Raw genomic sequence first — 19,957 nt, 5'->3', positions numbered from 1 at the left:
CTATTGGTGGACAGAACAAAAGGTCTTTAGACAAGGCACATAAACAGTCTATCAACAGAGAGGATAGTCTCAGAATACTTCCTAATCTTGGAACGCCCACTATATTAGCAAGGCACCCAAGAACCACTTTCATCTATCTATGAGAGAGTAAAAAAAACAACTGCCTGGACCTATTGGCAAGTATAAAAGGAACTCTTTGGTGAACTGACAAGAGTAATACATCACCCAATCCCAAGCAGCCAAGGAAGTCTGTATTAATTTACTAAACTCAGAGGAAAAGAGAAAAACAACACAGACATACCCTAAATCCTTACATTAGTATATTCCTGTGTACTAATCTGAAAACCCTCAAAAACAAGCATTTACAATGCAACGGTCTCGCCTTTGCAAAAGTTAGAGCTATTGGCATTGTAAATGACATTATTTTTATATATGTGTTGGTTTTGAAAACAGATAAATAAATGGCATTGTCATTTACAATGCCAATAGCTTAATCTCTCGCAAATGCGAGACCTATTGCATTTGTACCCACACAGAGCCCCACACAGAGTCCCACACACACAGAGCCCCCCCAAACACACAGAGCCCCAACACACACACACACACACACACACACAGAGCCACACACACACACACACACACACACACACACTCACGCACCCACACACACACACACACACACACAGAGACACACACACACACACACACTCACGCACCCCCACACACACACACACACAAGGTTCCTTTTTTCTAGTTATATTCCTTCTTTGAGTGTATTTCAGTGTGTGCGGAAGCGTGTGAATATGTAGACGTGTGTGAATGTGGCTTTATTTTTTGTACATTAAACCTACTTATTTACATTTGCTTGTCTTTCCAGTAGGGTTCTTTTTATGTCGATGAAATAAACATTCTGACTGCAAAGCAAATGGTTAAGAAAAGTATTTATACAGCTAGCTTGAATACAAAGCAAAATATCCATCTGTCGGAGAAGGACAATTTGCAAGAGCTTCTCCCCTGCCACATGAGTCTTTCCTTCTGGGCCTCATGTTGGGCACACAGCCCCTGACAATTTCTCCTTTTCTCCCCTGTAGGAACACCCCCTTATTCCCTTCTCCCCCCTCATTTCCATCAACAGGCACTCCTGTTTGATGCCCCAGACAGTCCAACAATTGTCCCTATGCGTTTTGTCCTTTCATCTTTCTAACCACAAGAGCCAGCTATCACAGGGAGGTAAGCCTGGAGCAGAAGCAAGAGTCATGATAGCATCCAGTGGAAGTCATTGTTTAATAAGAAATTTGTTTTTTATTTTTGAGTGTTAGTGCATGTCTGTCTGAGTGCAACTACATGTGTGTTGGAGCGTGCATGCATGTGTATCTCAAAGTCTGCATGCATGTATGAGGAGTGTGTGAGCGTTGTGTCCACTGCCCGCCCTGGTAGATTGCTAGCCCGTGCACAGTGGTCCTAATTGTTATCAGCTTGTGGGCATCTATAGGATGACACTTATTGATCATGTGTGATAAAATGCTGGTCTCCACTTAATGGCGTAATATCTGGCAACTCATGGGCCACCCGTGGCATGCTGCAATTCACCCCCAGTAAAATGGCGGCCAGAGTAGAATGATGATAATTCTTGGCAACTTGTTCATTTCATGAGAGAATTCACATTGCCTACCCATTGTAAAATGACGCGCTTTCACATAATGGGAATACTTCTTGGTATCTTGTGGCCATTTATGGCACAAAGTCCACCCACTACTAACAGCCTGCGACAACGGTAATAAATCCTGACATGCTGTGGGCATCCGTGTTGGTGCATATATGTGGCATGGTGATGGCTCTTAGAGAATGCCGGGCATTCTTGGCATATTGAGAAATACCAGAGTCTGATCAGTCTGCCATAGAGAATGGAACCAGAGTCACTCAGATGGATTGGCAAAGAATGTATAATTGGATATTCCTAAACATTTCTATTTTAACCTTGTTAGTATGTCTATTCTATAGAGCCATTGGGTAAAAGTAGGACTATTACTTGCCAAAGAGAATCACCCATAGGATGCAAGACACTGAAAAGTAAACAATCATTGTGGGCAGAGAGAAACTGTATGTGTTGATGGAGGTGATGGTCCTTTACGTGGATTGTGCCTGATGCTCTTTTTTTGCTTTTTTGGTTTAGTCGCAGTACCCATCCAACCCGGATGCACTGGATCGAGATTTGTCACTGCTTCCAGGTCTCGTACCGTATATCTGTGGAAGTCACGGATGCCAGTGTTGCATCCCTCAGTTGACGATCCACACATTCATGCCGGGCCCCATGATCGAAAAGGGTAAGTGATGGGATACACACCCATATGTCTGAGTGTTTCCTCTGTCCCCAGTGCGTGCTCTGTTACAAGTCTCTAGCTGTGGATCCTGTTATCTCCTGAGGCTTTTTTATATTCAGCTTCCCTCAGTTATCAGCTTATTTCCTCTACAAGACTGAGGAAGCCATGGCTGCTCTACACTCATTCCATCCACTAACCCACCTGCTCTCACCAGATTGATATCATTTCCTTCCACTCCATCCAGACACAACGCTTCTTGCCAATCAATGTTTATGTTCATGTAGTTAAGGACTCAATTCATGGCGTCATTACTTTTAGGCATCTGAGATGTCCTATGTGGCATTGGCTGGGGGTGAGTGGACTCTCCATGTTTTCTTAGTCACTACTTTCATACCTTCTAAGTTAGCTCAGAGTACAACACTGATGCGCCTGGATAGATTTTGGTCTTTCCTGACACTGGTGGGTATTTAAACCATGGGAAACTATAAAAGATGCCTTTCCTTGATAAATGACATTAAAGGTAAAATCAACTTCCTTTTCTAAGAGTTTGTGCTTATCTTCCTACTAAGCCGAGTAAGTGTTGAGGACTGTAGGCAGCTCAGACATGACAGAGGTTGTGACAATGTTTAGTGCAGTCGACTCTTGCACTCAGTTTATCTTGATGCCCTTTTTAATGTATTCACAGCTACCAGATTGGCCGGTCATGGGAGCATCCCAGGGACTGCGATCATAGCTCAGGTGCTGGGATATGAATCACGGTGGGACAGAAATGGTAGGTAAGAGGGGATGTAAGTGCCTTGAGTTTGAACTGTGTCTGTGAACGCTTTTCCTTGGGCTCCCACGCTAGTGATGAAGAAATGGCCTCTATTATACTTATTCAGCAGGACATGTCACATATATTGACCACTGTCCCTCACAACATCTAACACTCACCTCGTCCAGTTGGTTACAATAGTGTCTTCATTGGAAGGCGCTCACTATGATTCACACTCGACTCTTTCCCATCTCCAGCACAGGCTTACGTCTGTACACATCTTTCAAACAACTGTTGTGTGTTGACAATGCAATGCTTTCTATCTATGATAGGAGATTTATTTTGCTTGATTGCTCAAGAGCATATTTATTTTCATATCACCTCCATCAATCTCCCATACAATAGAGATCTGCGTTGGATCAATAGCGTAATCATCTAAAATGTCTCTGTTGTGTCTTGAAATCCATACTGACAGTTTTTAAAAATTGCCCCTTGTGACTGCACATTGGAGGGGAGAAATAGAATGCAATGTTGATCCTGACAATGGCAAGTAATAGTCTTATTCTTACCCAATGGCTCTGTACAATAGGCATCCTAACAAGGTCAAACTATAAATATTTAAGAGTATCCCAATATACATTCTTAGCCAATCATCTCATTTCACACCCTGGTTCCGTTGTCTATGGCACACCCATCAGACCCTGGCATTTCTCAATATGTCAGCATTCTCTAAGGGCCACCACCATGCCAGATAAATGCACCATTGTGGATGCCCACAACATGCCAGGATTTAATAACCTTGTCTCCAAAATGTACTAGTAGGTGGGTATTGTGCCATAAATTGCCACAAGTTGCCATCAAATATATAAGTATTATGCCCCTCATTTGTTTTTATCATGGGTAGGCAATGTTAGTTATCTGATGAAAGTAGCAAGTTGCCAATAATTATCATCTTCGTTCTCGGGCCACCATTTTGCTGAGTGTGAATGGGCAACGTGCCATTGATGGCCCACGAGTTGCCAAGTATTTCCACCATTGACTGGGGACCAGCGTTTTATCACACATGATCAATCAGTGCCATTTGATAGATGCCCACAAGCTGCCAACAATTAGGACCATTGTGCCTGGGCTATCACATTACCATGGTGGGCACAACACTCACACGCTCCTCATAAATTCATGCAGTCATAGATCCACATACATGAACATGTTGACACACAAGTATGTGCTCGCACACACACACATGCAAGCATTCTTGCACACAAAAATATACTTTATGCAGCCTGCTTTATACAGTTCCCGCTCATTTGCTGTACTTCATAGAATCTAAAATGGCTTCTGTGGTTTCAGTGGGTGTGCACCCATAATATCGAGTCATTTATTTCGATTGGACCGAATATCGAGTAAAAAATATAGAATGGACATAATATCGACTAGACATAATATAGACAACAAAAATATCGACTAGAGAAAATTAGTATCGAATAGAATGGACATAATATCGAATCAAAAATATAGAATGGACATAATATCGACTAGACATAATATAGCCAACAAAAATATCGAATTTAAGGTAAGTTAATAATAATTTTTATTTGTTGTGTAATATAAGTCTGTAGCGGGTTGTGGGTTTATAGGGGAATAGGGTGGGAAGTAATTTAATTATAATTAATTAAATATGTTAATTTATTTATTGATATTTATGTAGAATTAATTGTTAATGAATTATTAATTGGTAATTAATTAAAATATAATTGGTAATTAATTATAATTGATTAATTGATAAATATTTAAATGTTAGTAATTTATTTTCTGTAGCGGGTTGTGGGTTTATAGGGGAATAGGGTGGGAAGTAATTTAATTATAATTAATTAAATATGTTAATTTATTTATTGATATTTATGTAGAATTAATTGTTAATTAATTATTAATTGGTAATTAATTAAAATATAATTGGTAATTAATTATAATTGATTAATTGATAAATATTTTAATTTTAGTAATTTATTTTCTGTAGCGGGTTGTGGGTTTATAGGGGAATAGGGTGGGAAGTAATTTAATTATAATTAATTAAATATGTTATTTTATTTATTGATATTTATGTAGAATTAATTGTTAATTAATTATTAATTGGTAATTAATTAAAATATAATTGGTAATTAATTATAATTGATTAATTGATAAATATTTTAATTTTAGTAATTTATTTTCTGTAGCGGGTTGTGGGTTTATAGGGGAATAGGGTGGGAAGTAATTTAATTATAATTAATTAAATATGTTAATTTATTTATTCTTATTTATTTGGAATACATTGTTAATTAAATAATAATTGGTAATTAATAAAAATATGATTGGTAAATAATTTTAATTGATTAATTGATAAATATGTTAATTTCATTCACTTATTTTCTGTAGTGGGTTGTGGGTTTATAGGGGAATAGGGTGGGAAATAATTTAATTTTTATTAATTACATATGTCATTTAAATTATTGGTATGTATTTTGAATTAATTGTTAATTAATTTTTATTAGGTAATTAATTAAAATATAATTGGTAATTAAAATTAATTAATTAATTTTTAAATTGTAAATTAATTTATTGTTATGGGGTAATTAATTAGTATGAGTAGGCAATTTTTATAATTAAATAATTTTATTTTGTATTTATAAATAAATATTTAATATTTTTTATACACAAGTAAAATATTTTATTTATTTGTAATTGGTATTACTATTTATGTTATTTATATCTATTTGTGAAGTATTTACTTTCCCTATTATTGCACTCTCTGAAGTTGGAATAGTAATTTTAACCCCTACGCTATACAACACTTTCCCTACTGTTGCACCCACTGGAGTGGGTATGCAACGTTTACAACGCAACTTTTACTATGCACTACCATTACAACGAAACTTTTACAACGCAAAAACTTTTACAACGCATACATTTACAAAGCATGTTTTTACAACGCAGATACCTTTACAACGCATACCATTACAACGTAAGTATTGCTAATATATAATTATTTTAAAAATGTTATATGTTTGGGTTTTTGGGTAAAGGGGTATTTTTAGGGTTCAGGGTCAGTTTTCAGTTTTTGGGTAAAGGGGTATTTTTAGGGTTCAGGGTCAGTTTTCAGTTTTTGGGTAAAGGGGTATTTTTAGAGTTCATGGTCAGTTTTCAGTTTTTGGGTAAAGGGGTATTTTTAGGGTTCAGGGTCAGTTTTCAGTTTCTGGGGTGAAGGGGTATTTTTAGGGTTCAGGGTCAGTTTTCAGTTTTTGGGTAAAGGGGTATTTTTAGGGTTCAGGGTCAGTTTTCAGTTTTTGGGTTAAGGGGTATTTTTAGGGTTCAGGGTCAGTTTTCAGTTTCTGGGGTAAAGGGGTATTTTTAGGGTTCAGGGTCAGTTTTCAGTTTCTGGGGTAAAGGGGTATTTTTAGGGTTCAGGGTCAGTTTTCAGTTTTTGGGTAAAGGGGTATTTGTAGGGTTCAGGGTCAGTTTTCAGTTTTTGGGTAAAGGGGTATTTTTAGGGTTCAGGGTCAGTTTTCAGTTTTTGGGGTAAAGGGGTATTTTTAGGGTTCAGGGTCAGTTTAGGGTTTTTGGGGTACAGGGGTACTTTGTAAAAATAAAGTAAAATTACATTTAAATTACATTAATTAAATAAAATTAAATAAAATTAAATTATATTATAATATTTTAAATTAATTTATATTAAAATAAATATTATATAGTTACCAATACTTACGTTGTAATGGTATGCGTTGTAAAGGTATATGCGTTGTGAATTCTTGCGTTGTAAATGTATGAGTTGTAAAAGTTTTTGTGTTGTAAAAGTTTTGATGTAATGGTAGGTGTTGTAAAAGTATGCGTTGTAACGTCATACATCCCTGGAGTGGGAATAGTAATTTTAACCCCTACGCTATCCAGTGCTTTCCCTACTGTTGCACCCACTGGAGTGGGAATAGTAAATTTTACCTCTACGCTATCCAACACTTTTGCTAATGTTGAACTCACTATAGTTGTTACAATAAATTTTAACCATTGTCTATGCTACGCTAAAAATGTTATATATGTTTATTTAATTATATGTTTATATATATATATATATATATATATATATATATATATATATATATATATATATATGTGTATTATTTTTGGTGATATAATTTTTTTAATTATAGCAATTATTTATTAAAATTAAATTGTTAAAATAATTATTTCTAAGTTTATATTACATATATTTATTACTATATTAGTTTTAACTTAATTTTAAGACATTTAAAAAAATCGATATTTTGACAGTCTATATTTTTTAAGTCGATATTTTGGAGTCGATATTTTGGTACTTACCTGTTTGTAGATAGGGAGTCGATATTTTGTCCCTCGATATTTTTCACTCGATATTTGTGTATCTCGATATTTGTGACGTCGATATTATGTCAGTGATCCGTTTCAGTGATCTAGTTGCTTGCCTAAGGCAACCTTGATGGGCTACTAAAGTAAACTTGGATATCCTTTTTACATATGGTACATGGTCTTTGTAGGATAAAGGAGGATATTCAAAGCATGTGAATCTGTGAAAGATACCAATGCTGGGGAAATAGTGCAGGTAAGGTTTTTATCCTCTGTAACTTCCCAGAAACTGTGTTGATGTACGGGAGTATCTGTGATCATCTTTCTGCTTCGGCAAAATACCAAGAGGTGCTAAAGTGGGTTACAAAGAGTGAGGGGCTTTCTCATTATGGCACGGGATGTTGTCTGCCGTTAGTAGAAGTAGTTTTTGGGGCGGCTCCTCCTCTAGGGTGGAGGAGCGTCACCCCGTTGCTTTCTCGCAGCGCGAAAAGCAGAAGCATAAAATTGTAATAACTACCATTTTATGTTTTTGCTTCTCGCAGTGTGAGAAAGAACAGAAGGGATTGGTTGGGGGCAGGTGAGTAGGCGGGGCTGCTCTTTGAGCAGGGGAGGAGTGCATGCCCACTCCGGAGAGTGCAATGACTGTTTGGTTGGCCCTTTGGGGCCGCCCAGACCTATCATGAGCACTTTGCCCTTTCTCCATGCAGGCTGAAATGCAGCCTACATGGAGAAAATGGCCTCCCCGTAAGCCCCTTGCTGTGCAGCGTCCACACCAATCACAACACTGCCATTGCTTAGGGCAGGGGAGGGGAGGGATGCTGCCTGCTTCCTGTTCCTGCGGAGGCAGGAGAGCAAGAGCAGGCACCGAGTAGGACTGGTGCCGAGAAAACTTGGGACCCGGCCGGCGGACAAGTAAGTTTTTTCTTTATTATATTATTAACCCCTCCACCTCCTTGCGCTCCCCCCACCCCTCCACCTGTGAGTAATGCCAGCCGTGACTGCTGATAACCTCTTTTGGGACCTTCACAGACCCCACCACTCACCACTCACAAGAGAGTATGATGCAGAGAAGCGACCTAAACCTTATGCTGCCAGGAGTGCATTGATAGACAGGCGTCCAAGGGGTGGAGTGAGATGACGTGAATAATAATATCCAATTGAAGTGCAGTTGTCGCGTGGCAGTGCAAATTCTGCAGTAAATGAAAGTACCTATACTGGATACTACCCAGTAATTACTAGCACCCCACGCAAAGGCTGAACACTATGTCCTGTGCTGACTGTACCGTAAGACTCCTGCTGCACCTCACTGACGACAAAGCAGTGCGGAGTCGCATGTTCGCTCATTCAGAGAGGATAAGGCCAAACAGATCACGGTGGAACCGCCCCTACTGGAGTGAGCGCCAAGAGTGATTTGCATTTAATTGTTGCATATGGTTGGTCTGTAGTAGCAAAGTGAGCAAACATTAGTGAACTGGAATGTAGCGAAGAGTAACTACCAATCACTGGGAACAATTGAAGCATTAGAACAGTCACATTGTTGATCGTATCGCTAGAGGTTGCCTGATACACTTTTTTAGTGTCTTTCAGAGTCTAAATCTGCAGAAAAGAAGCACACATTTGTCCGCTATTGTTTTATTTGCAACAGTGCAAACGTCTGTGGTCTTTAGAACTTTTTGTTATTAGAACGACAAGCTGAAATCAGTTATATCTCCGGCTCCTCCAACACATCTCAGGCCCTTCTCACCCTGCCACAGCTGCTCACAGCTGCCAAGATTCCCCTGGTTCAGGGTTGAGCAGCTAATCTAGTCCACGCTGTTTGTTTCTTTGGATTTTAGGACTTATTTCCCTGATTTTATTCAGCTAAACAAGGACCACAAGTCCTTGAATGAAAAGTAAAAACCCGGCCTAGAGCGGTCAGTCAGGCCTGGACCTGGTGAACTTTGTAAGGCAGGGAAGTTCCTGTCAGCTCTGTTTGCCGTGCCTACACTCCAGTCATATAAAGCTTGGTCCTAAAGTGAGCATTGTGCGACTGAGCACTCTATAATGATAAGAATAATCCGGGTAAAAATCTTAACACTTATTCTGTTTCTTACTTGTGAAAAAGGTGCAGGAGGTGTACCAAAAGCCAAACTAGACACTATCACTTGTATGTATTGAAATACAGGTAATGTCATTGTTCAGTGCATCATTGCTGTTTGGAGCACACTTAGCTAATATTTTTGTTCAAGTTACCTAGAAATGTAAAACAGTTTTTTTCTGTTTCGTTAGCCCTAACGGAAATGTATATTTATATATTTTTCTTGTCTAGGTGACCGAGCTTTTCTTGGAAAACATGTCTGGTTCCAGCGCAAGCACACAGCACAAATAAATAACGTTGCTTTATTGATGCAAATTGGAGAATAAAAATAATGTTGTCAAGAAATAATGCTGCTGTCTAGATGTGATTTTGTGTTGCATCACTTCATTCTGTTTCATGCTGCCCAGTCTAGCTGTGTACTGTTCATACTCTTACTGACAGTTTGAATAAAAGTGGAAGACGTGGAAATTAAGGTTGATATTTTGAGGAACATTTATGAATAAACAAAGTGTTGTGCTTCCATTGGGCCTGATCTTAGATTGGAATAAGGTCCAAATATTGGGCATAGGTCCCCGTCCCAACTAAGATGGTGTACATGGTGCACAAACTGTGCTATCAGAACAGAAGTGGACTACCGTTTCTGTGCATGGCTATGAGCAGCGAGCGGCTGCCATGACCGACTTCTTCATGTGTAGTACTCGTGCCTAAACACTGCTAACAAGCACCAGCAACAGAAGATTTATTGATCCCAGACATGTCAGAAATTTTGTGATGGCTGGGTAAGCAACATAAAGAGAAGCCCTAAGGACGCAGGGCCTGTTTTAGAGTTTGGCGCATTGGGGTTACCCTGTGACAGGCTTGGTGGATATCCCATCCGCCTATTACAATGCCATTATATCCAGTAGAACTTATAATGCGGCGGGCGGGATATCCCTCACGTTTGTGACATAGTGACCTGTCCACCAAGCGCTAAATCTACCCCTTAGTTTCACTTCTTTAAAATTTGTGCTGCAGAGAAAAAGCAAACTCAGCACACCCAGTGTAGGAAGGTGGCTACCTGACTATGGTTACCCCAGATTTTTTGCCTGTGTTTAGCTGGTTTTTTGACTTAGTTGACCTGGTTCCCTGCTAATCAGGGCCCCAGGCCATCTGCTCTCTCTGTAAAATGGATTCCATGTACCCTAGGTACATACCACAATTGGAAATGGACTCCTTGTCAGCCCCTGTATAATGCACTATAGGTGCCCAGGGCATAGGAGCCACCAAGGCCTACCAGGGGCTGCAGCATATCTTTTGCCACCCCTGGCTGGTTCTTAAATTGACACAACTGGCTGATCACTCAGCTGGGGTAAGGTGGTGTAATCACCCCTTACTTAGATGTAGTATACCTATATCTAAACCTATATCTGGACACATATAAACCTGTGAGCCACTCCTATGGAAGGCCTCATCAATCCTGGAGGCAGAGTGCGTGGTTTAATGTGAGATGGAGCTCTAGCGTGAGCTGAGCCTGTCTGCAGCTGTCGGGAACAACTCCCTAAGCTGTTTCAGGATAACGCCATACCATATACTCTTAAGTGCCTTATAATCCTCGCGGTTATATAGCATCTTTGGTTTGGCTTTATCAAAACATGTCGTGTAAGGTGTCATACAATTTGGAATACTATCCCCTCGCCAGTTCTGGCGACGGGGATAGCATTCCACCCCTCTAGAGGGGTAAGACATGTTACTTTACTTAAATGCGGTTAATTTCAAAAAGGGCCTTAGATCCACAAAATGGATGCCTCTGCCACAGACACGGGTCTGGACCCCTGCAGCTGACCAAAACTCAGCCAAATGGGGCCTGGACAAAGGGTTTCCTGTCGCAGGGGGGTTTTACCACCCTCCAGACAGGAGATAGTGGATTGTAGCAGGGAGGTCTGAAAGAAACCAGACACTGCTTGGGTCGCACAAGGCTGCCCCTTGCATAATCCGGCCAAACCGGTTCTGGGGCACTCCAGCCCTCGTGCCAGGGCGGCCTGGATCAAAGGAAGGGGGTGTATCCACCCACTTCCTGGGTCCCACCCATAGGGGGGGACCTAGCAGGTAATCACGCCCCCCAGATTCGAATAAGAGTGGGAGCAGTGCCAATGCACTTTAGATTTCCTGACGAAACATAAGAAACGAAACTCTGGACCCTTGGACCTCCTACTCAACGTGGAAGCCCGAAGAATCTCCCTTGTGGTCAAGGAGTGACCACCCTGTGCAAACAGGCACCATCCAGCCATCGACGTCTGCTTTGTCGCAGTTCCCTCCGGAACTCGAGCAACAGAGAGCAACGAGATCAAGCTTGCCTGCCTTCGAACAGCCCGATCCACAGTCCCTGCAGAGCTGAGACCCGTGGAGGCGACCGGAAGCGTGGGGCACGCCATCTTGAACAGACCACGAGACACTGACCGTGCAGCCCACGAGTGACCCTCGAAGCTGTACACCGGGGTTTGAGAAGCCCCAACCCTGAGCCACTCTTGCATCGAAGATCAGCCCTCCACACTTGGCGAGTGCTGCGTGGGGCCCTTCTGCTCCATTTGGCTCAACGCGTTGGCCCGGTCACTTGCCAGCCGGCTAGTGGTCCCTGTGCCACCGAAACTACAAATACGACTTGTGAATCTGGTTGCTCCAGATCTGCACCAGCTCCCCTGAAAAGGAGCCCCCACTCTGACCCTCCTGGTTCGAGTGAGAAGCAATCTCCCGGTTCCGCGTGGATTGCTTTTGCCAAGTGTTGTTTGCTCCAATCTTGAAGCCGACAGCGCCGACGGCGAGAGCCTGCATGGGACAGATCGTGACCTGCTCCTGGACGTCGCAGATGCCCCAGAGCCCACGTGACAGCGGAGAGAAGCTCCTCGACGACCACCTGATTGCGCCCAACATTGCCTGGTTCCGTCCTGGTTCCACCCTGGTCACTGCTGAGTGACCCAGACTCTGTCCCCTCTGCTTTCAGGTACTTTTCGACTTGAGTCCACCCTTGGACTCCACCGGACACTTCTCCTTCACCCCGCCTGCAGCCCTTTCAGCTTCAAGCACCAAGAGCCTGCGTGACGAAACCCGACTCAATTCGACCCTGTGCACCCGCTTCCTGTGGGTGAGGTAACTTTGCTCCGCCGGTGTTCCCACACTGGTACACATCTCTAGGGTCTGTGTCTTAAGTTTTGTTCCTCTAGGTTCAGCGGAAGTGTCCTTAAACTTTAACTCTACAACTTTTACGCACCATTGGTTAACATTGGTGCACGCGTGCGCTTCCCGCACTGCACCCGAATCCCGTGGGCCATTCCCGACTTCAGCATTGCTTGTCCTGACTGCTCCCAGCGATTCCCTAGGCCCTAGGCCTAACCACTGTTTGATTGGTATCTCTTATACCACTTGTTTAGTATATGGTTTGAGTGGCCCCCGCCCTCATCCATAATCGTGCAACTTTGTATGTTTAAACAGTGCTTTTGATTTAACGCTTGTGCCCCTTTATTCATAAAGAATACTGGGGATTGTTTTTAGTAATAAACACATATATTTTTATAATATATACTTGTGTGGTGTCCTTTCATTTGATATTACAGGATTGTATGTGGTAAAACAGCTCGCTTAACACGACCTCTTAAGTTAAGCCTTTAGGCTGCTCAGTCCATGCTACCCCTAGGATAGCTTGTCTAATAAGGTTGACTTACAACCAGACACCATAAGGGATTGTTTGGTCTGATAACCGGTGGTTCCAGAATTGGAAACATCACCTATCAGGCCAACTTCTCACATTGGTGAGCAGCGGTGCTGATTTGAGCTTGCTGCTGTTTTACCATTGCAATCTTTTATCAAATTGAAAGATCACATCAAGTACCTCTAGGTACATATAAATCAAAAGCTTAGCATATTTAAGTTCTACTGAACTTAGTAGTTGTAGATTAAAGGGATTAGCACACCCTGACTACAACTCACTAGCAAGGTACAGTAGGAAAACACTTAGTGTAGGTAAGTGCACCACTTACACCACACTAGAGTCATGTCTGACACAGGAGTAGCCTCAGGGTCTACCCCTGTGACAGTTGACCTTACCAAGGCAACTTCCAGCTATGACAAATTAACCCGAAAGGACTTGATTGCCTTGTGCATTTCAAGAGGGTTAAAAAGGGGCAGAAGTCCCACCTGTCCTATCCTGATAGCCATTCTAGAACAGGATGACTTAGAGAAGGCGAATGAAGTTCCCTTAGAGTCAGGAGATGGAGTGAACCCCCCTGTAACTGATGCCCCTCAGGAGGAAGAAGGAGAGGAGGGGGAGGAGGACTCAGATGTAGAGGACCTAGAAGATCAGGATCAGAGGGGTAGCCAGGTCCTAGTTGCCAGGCTTAACCAGGCCAACTTAGACCTACTGGGGAATGGAGAGGGCCAGCACCTCCCCAGACCCTATAACATTCTCCCAGGCAACAGAAGAGTGAGATCTCCCTCAGGGGACTCTCATATTTCTAGTGCCTCAAGAGAATCTCAGCGAGGCATGACTGCTTCTCAAAAGCTAGAGCATAGGGCCAGAATGAGGGCTGTCAAACTCCAAATAGAGAGGGAGGAGGTAGCCTTGGCTCAAGCTAGACTTGCCTTGGCAAGAGAGCAAAAATTGTGTGGCTTAGATGCCACTGGTGGCAGCAATATTCCTAAAGAGAAACCCAGGTCCTATGATAGTAGAAACCTGACAAAGATTGTGCCCCCCTACAAGGAAGGGGATGACATCCACAAGTGGATAACTGCTCTTGAGAGAGCCTGCATGGTACAGCAGGTTCCTGAGGAACAGTGGGCAGCAATCTTATGGTACTCCTTTTCAGAGAAAGGGAGAGATAAGCTCCTCACTGTTAGACATGAGGATGCAAACAATTACAAAGTCCTGAAGAGTGTCCTAATAGATGGGTTTGGCTTAACCACTGAACAGTACAGGTTGAAGTTCAGAGACACCCAGAAGACACAGACTCAGGACTGGACTGATTTTGTAGATTGTGCTACTAAGGCTCTGGAGGGTTGGCTACATGGCAGCAAAGTACATGACTTTACAGGATTGTATAATTTGATTATGAGGGAGCAGATCCTAAGTAATTGTCAGAACCAGCTCTTACACCAGCACCTGGTGGACTCTGATCTGACCTCTCCCCAAGAATTGGGAAAGAAGGCAGACAAGTGGGTCAGAACCAGGATTAGGCCTAAGAATCAGGACAGTAAACAGAAGAAGGAGTCTACCAAGCCTCAAGATAAGGGTGGGGATAAAAATAAAGAAAAGACTTCCCCAGGGCCCCAAAACTCCAAGAATGGGGGTGGGTCCCAAGACACTTCTTCAACAGAGAAAAAGCCTTATTGTTATGCCTGTAAACAGGTTGGGCATTACAAAACAGACAACTGTTGTCCCAAGAATAACAATAAAGAGAATATACCTCCAAAGCCAGCTCCAACACCTCCTGTTACTGTCAGCAGTAATCCCCCAGGAAGTGGGAGCACACCCAGGAATCTGGGTGGGTTTACTTTTGGAGCCCAGGAGGACCCTGGCCTATCCAGGTCCCCATCCCCAAATGATCTTGTTTATGAGACTGGCAGGAGGTTTGCCAACTTCTCTGATTGCCCAAATACTTTGAGCAAATATAGACAAGAGCCCATCATCAATGGTTTGAAAGTTGAAGCTTTTAGAGACACAGGGGCTAGCATCACCATGGTGGCTGACTGTATAGTCCCCTCTAAACAACTTTTACCTGGTGCCACATACCAGGTAACAAACATTGATGGCCTCCAAACAAATCATCTCATGGCAGTAGTAAGTCTCAGCTGGGGAGGTGTCATTGGCCCAAAGAGAGTGGCAGTGTCATCAAACTTGCCTGTAGACTGCCTACTTGGTAATGATTTGGAAATCTCAGCCTGGGCTGAGGTTGAACAGGAAACCCATTCTAGAATGGTAAATTCCAATGGAAAGGTTAGTGGGGCTGTAATGGCTACAGCCCCAATTCAAGATGTCCTTCCTGAAAAGGTTGGTAGGGCTGAGAAACTCTCTGCCCCATCTTTAGCAAAAGCTCTTCCTGAACAGAATAGCAAAGCTGTTATGATAACAGCAGAAACCCAAACTGAGTCTCCTCCTGAAAAGGTTGGTGGGGCTGTGATGGCCACAGCCCAAACTCAACCTGATATGTGTGTTGTGAAACCTGAAATGATGGACCATCTCTCGTGGGTCGTTTTGTGCATCAAGATATGTTATTCCTTGGCTAAAAAGGAACCTCTTGTGGGGCTGCGCGCCCATTCCACTCAGGCTACAGCGGCTACTACTGGTTTGAGACGGGGAGTTCCTTGCTGGACATTTGTCAGGCAGCTACGTGGGCCTCGCTGCACACGTTTGCCAAGCATTACTGCCTGGAGAGCCAAGGCCGGAGAGACTTCTTCTTTGGCCGTTCTGTTCTCCAGGACTTCCTGGTGTGATTTTGGTTCGCAGACCCACCACCGGGGTTGGTATTGCTGGGGTATCTATTCTAAGGTAAGGAATCTAACACTAACGTGTTTCTTTCAGATGCACAATTTACTTACCATCGGTAACGATATATCTGTAAGAAACATTAGTTCGTGTTAGATTCCTTACCGCCCCACCCGTCCTCCCCGTTTCTGCGAACCGATATCTAGGGTTCAGGAATTTCCCTGTCAGGGCCCTAGTTTCATGGTACCAGTGTCTGTTTCTTGCATGGCTCTGCGTTCCTGGCGTGGAAAGCTATGTACAGAACTGACGTCAGCGAGGGTGGCGTCTAAGTACTCCAGTGACGTCATTTTGGTGATCACAATGACGGACGCGGAGCCGCAGACGACGCCTACCGACACGCAGGGGTACTGCTCACGAAAGTCAAACTCCACCAAGCAGTTCCAGCGCCTGTTCGTCGTACCAAACAACTGCAGCCAATGAATCCTGGGCTCGCTGTCAAACAAGTTCAAGTGTGACTCCTGATGAGACCATCGCCATTGACTGTCTTGTCTGTGAGAAGCTGCTCCAGCCCTCCTGTGATGGTGGGCTGGAAGACCTTCACCGCCAAGTGAAATGCTCGCATCTCCAACAGGTCTTGCCTGCCCACTGGCGCTACCTACGGTTCATGGTAGGCCACAAGCTTTTTCAGTTTACCACGCTCCCCTTTGGCCTTACCAGCGCCCCTAGGGTGTTCACGAAAGTGATGGCGGTGGTCGCAGCTCATGTGCGCAGATCAGGGGTTCCAGTCTTCCCCTATCTCGATGACTGGCTGTTGAAGGCAGGCTCGCCCAGCCTGTCGTCTCCCACCTCCAGACTACAGCGGACTTCCTGCATTTGCTGGGGTTCACAGTTAACGTGCGGAAGTCGCACCTGATTTCCTCCCATAAGTCCTTTGAATCAGAGCGGTTCTGGCACAGCGCAGTTTTGGGTCTATCCTCCGGAGCAGCGAGTCCAGGATATTCAGAATATGATACCAAAGTTTCAGCATCCATCCTGGTTTTCTGTGAGAATGACCCTGAGGCTGCTGGACCTCATGGCCTCCTGCATCCTGCTGGTGGATCATGCCAGATGGCATATACGGGCTCTGCAGTGGGACCTGAAGTTCCAGTGGGCGCAGCACCAGGGGAATCTTTCCGATGACGTTCAGATTTCAGAGGGGACTGCAAGTCAGTTGCAGTGATGGCTCACGAACCAGGATTGGGTCAACGGCAGATCCCTCTCCCTTCCTCAACCTGAGTTCACAGTAGTGACGTATGCTTCACTCCTGGGATGGTGCGGCCATATGGGAGAGGCGGAGATCAGAGACCTCTGGTCTCCGGCGGAGTCCAGGCACCACATCAACCTTCTGGAGGTCTGGGCGATTCATCTTGCACTGAAGGCATTCCTTCCTTCTGTTAAAGTAAGAGTTGTGCAGGTGTTCATGTACAACACCACCGCCATGTGGTACTGCAACAAACAGGACAGGGTGGGGTTGTGGACCCTATGTCAAGAGGCTCTTCGCCTTTGGACATGGATGGAACATCAGGCCATATCTCTGGTGGTTCAACAACTAGCAGGTTCACTGAATGCCAGGATGGACAAACTCAGTACCTCATGGATCACAAATGGCATCTTCACTCGAAGGTGGTGCAAGGTCTCTTTCAGCAGTGGGGAGAGCCTTGGTTAGATCTATTCGCCACTGAAGAGAGCACGCAATGTCAGCAGTTCTGCGTGTTAGAGTTTCCAAGGCGGATCTCGATCGGCTACCCTTTCCGTCGCGAGTGGAGTTGTGCCTGTACCACTTCTGCCAAGATTGCTGAAGAAGATCAAACGCGACAGGTCCCAAGTCATTCTTGTGGCTCCTGACTGGGCACGAAGAGTCTGGTACCCGGAGCTCTTGAGCATGGCCATCGATCCTATTGTTATCAGATTTCTGAAGTGCCTTACTCCTCTCTTTCCTCCTTCTCCTTTCGTAATTCCCCAGTGGGACTTGAATCTTTTCCTCACTTATCTTAGGTGTGCTCCCTTTGAGCCCCTACATAATCGTCCACTTTGCCTCATTGGAAGACTGCTTTTTTGCTTGCCATCACCTCTGCTCGCAGGGTGAGTGATCTTCAGGCTCATCTTCCAGACCTCCCTTTCTTGCTGTCCATCCGGACAAAGTAGTCCTCCATATAAGCCCTCTTTTCTGCCCAAAGTGATTGCCTCTTTCCACATAGGTCTCACCATCGCTTTGCCTACCTTCTTCCCGCCTCTGCACCCGTCCAAAGAGGAGGGAAGATTCCACTGTCTGGACCCAAAACGTGCGCTGTCTATCTACCTTGACCGCACTAATGACTTCCGGGTGGACGATCAACTCTTTACGGATTATGTGGGCACCAAGAAAGGTCGGCAGTGCACAAAGATACCATCTCTCGATGGGTCGTCCTATGCATTAAGATCTGTTATTCTTTGGCTAAAATGGAACCTCCAGTAGGACTGCGCACCCACTCTACCAGACCAACGGCAGCCACTACTGCTTTGGGACGTGGAGTTCCGCTGGTTGACATCTGTCACACAGCCACGTGGGCGTCCCTGCACAAATTTACTGTGCATTACTGCCTGGACAGCCAAGTCCGGAGAGATGGCTTTTTCGGCCGTTCTGTTCTCCAGGACTTCTTGGTGTGATCTTAGTTTGCAGACCCTCCTACGGGGTTGGAATTGCTGGGGTATCTATTCTAGGGTAAGTTATCTATAACTAATAGTCTCTTTCAGATTAACTAGTTACTTACCTTCGGTAATGATGTATCTGTAAGAGACATATATTAGTTATAGATGCCTTACCGCCCCACCCACCCTCCCCATTCTGCACACTGACTTATAGGGATAGGGATTCCCTTGCAGGTCCCTAGTTTTGTGCACCAATGGCCAGTGTCTTGCATGGGTCTGCGCTTCTGGCATTGAACGTTGTGTCAACACTGTGGTTAGCGCTCAGGAGTGGTGTCTAAGTAGACACCGCGGCGTCATCCCGGCGACCACAATGCCGATGACGGACGCGGAGTCGACCGATGCCATCTACCGACACGCAAGGGTACTGCTAAGAAAAAATTTCTTCAGATCCAGTCTGACGCCTGGGGGTAATTGTAAGCTAAGGAATCTATAACTAATATATGTCTCTTACAGTTGCATCGTTACCGAAGTTAAGTAACTTGTTCGTTTTGTGTCTGCCAGGTATGGTGCATCAATTGAGTGCAGATAATGAACAACATTAAGATATAAAGAAAACTGGGTGGGTGCCAGGGCACAGCCTTGGCAAACACCTTAATTGATAGGAAATCGTTCAGTCACCTGGCCCTGGGTTCTCCAGCGAACCTGGGCATAATCGTGAATATCTTCTACCTGAAGCCTGTCTGAAAGGAAGATACGTTGGCCATAGCAGCAGTCCATTCCTCAATCTTGCTCAAGATCAATTGGGCAGACATTTTCTTTGCACAGTTGATCAAGCTGATCAGCCTGTAATTGGCTGGATGGAATATATCCCCCTTCTTATATAACGGGACGACGTCCACTCCCTTCCAAGAGTCTGGTACTGGGGCACCGCTGATAATGGCATTAGTTAAGAAAAGGTTATACTAAGACAATTAATCTCTTTCTAGCAGAAGGATATATGCTGCAGTGCTGTCTAATCCTGGAGCTCTACCTCTGGTTATTGCATCCAGAGCTGAGGATGTCGGCCAGGTTAAGGAAACTGCCAGGTTTAGCTAGAGAGTTGTCTGTTTACACAGTCCTCAGCACAGTGTTCGGCTCATTAAATGGAGTTACTGAATAAAGATTGTAGAAATGATCTTCCCAGGTCTGGGGAGAAATTTTATTTTGCAGAGGTGAAGCAGAGACTTTGAGACGTTGGACTGATATATGATGTTCACTAGTTCTAGTGACCACCTTGTATCAGTCCAAACAACCCTTATGGTGATTAGTTGTAAGTCAACCATATAGACCAGCTA

The 19,957-nt window shown here is 43.9% G+C and overlaps 1 long non-coding RNA gene across 1 annotated transcript; it reads left to right on the top strand.

The window, feature by feature from the left end:
• Positions 1-2,177: 2,177 nt before the first annotated feature.
• On the top strand, positions 2,178-9,845 carry LOC144808014 (uncharacterized). The gene is made up of 3 exons (XR_013606568.1): positions 2,178-2,324; positions 3,007-3,093; positions 9,737-9,845. It is a non-coding gene; the product is annotated as an uncharacterized LOC144808014 (long non-coding RNA).
• The last annotated feature ends 10,112 nt before the right edge of the window (positions 9,846-19,957 follow it).

This window comes from Lissotriton helveticus, chromosome 1_2, assembly GCF_964261635.1.
Source record: "Lissotriton helveticus chromosome 1_2, aLisHel1.1, whole genome shotgun sequence".
Lineage (NCBI taxonomy): Eukaryota > Metazoa > Chordata > Amphibia > Caudata > Salamandridae > Lissotriton > Lissotriton helveticus.
This window is presented reverse-complemented; position numbering and strand designations above follow the sequence as displayed.